The 584-nt window shown below is 36.3% G+C and overlaps 1 non-coding gene across 1 annotated transcript; it reads right to left on the bottom strand.

Annotated features, from left to right (window-relative positions):
• Positions 1 to 225: 225 nt before the first annotated feature.
• On the bottom strand, positions 226 to 333 carry LOC130977288 (small nucleolar RNA R71). The gene has a single exon (XR_009084987.1). It is a non-coding gene; the product is annotated as a small nucleolar RNA R71 (small nucleolar RNA).
• Between the last annotated feature and the right edge of the window lie 251 nt (positions 334 to 584).

Raw genomic sequence — 584 nt, forward strand, 5'->3', positions numbered from 1 at the left:
TTTATTTTGTTCTTCATAATTTTTAAGAACGAATTCTAGATGATGTTTTTATCATCACAGGGGCTAGTTGATTCCCTTCAATTTGGCTGTTGTATGTAATGTCTTGCTGAAGCTTGGCTGACCATGTCTAATCTTTTTAGACTGAAACTTTAGACTAACATTGCATGATTCCTGGGATTCTTATTAAAAATTTTGAGTTTCTTCTTTCCACCTCAAAAGATGAGTAAGCTTAGAGTGGAAGTTCAAACCTTTAAACCGAAGGAAGGTGAATTCCTCTATGAAGCTTGGGAAAGATACAAGCAATTGATCAAAAGGTGTCCTTCTGACATGCTTTCATAATGGAGCATCATAGGTATCTTCTGTGATGGTCTGTCTGAGTTATCCAAGATGTCATTGGACCATTCTGTAGGCGGATCTATTCATGTAAAGAAAACACCTGCAAAAGCCCAAGAACTCATTGAAATGGTTGCAAATAACTAGTTCATGTATACTTCTGAAAGAAATCCTATGAACAATGGAACAACTCAGAAGAAAGGAGTTCTTGAGATTGATACCCTGAATGGCATATTGGCTCAGAACAAAAT

This window comes from Arachis stenosperma, chromosome 4, assembly GCF_014773155.1.
Source record: "Arachis stenosperma cultivar V10309 chromosome 4, arast.V10309.gnm1.PFL2, whole genome shotgun sequence".
In the NCBI taxonomy this organism is placed as follows: domain Eukaryota; kingdom Viridiplantae; phylum Streptophyta; class Magnoliopsida; order Fabales; family Fabaceae; genus Arachis; species Arachis stenosperma.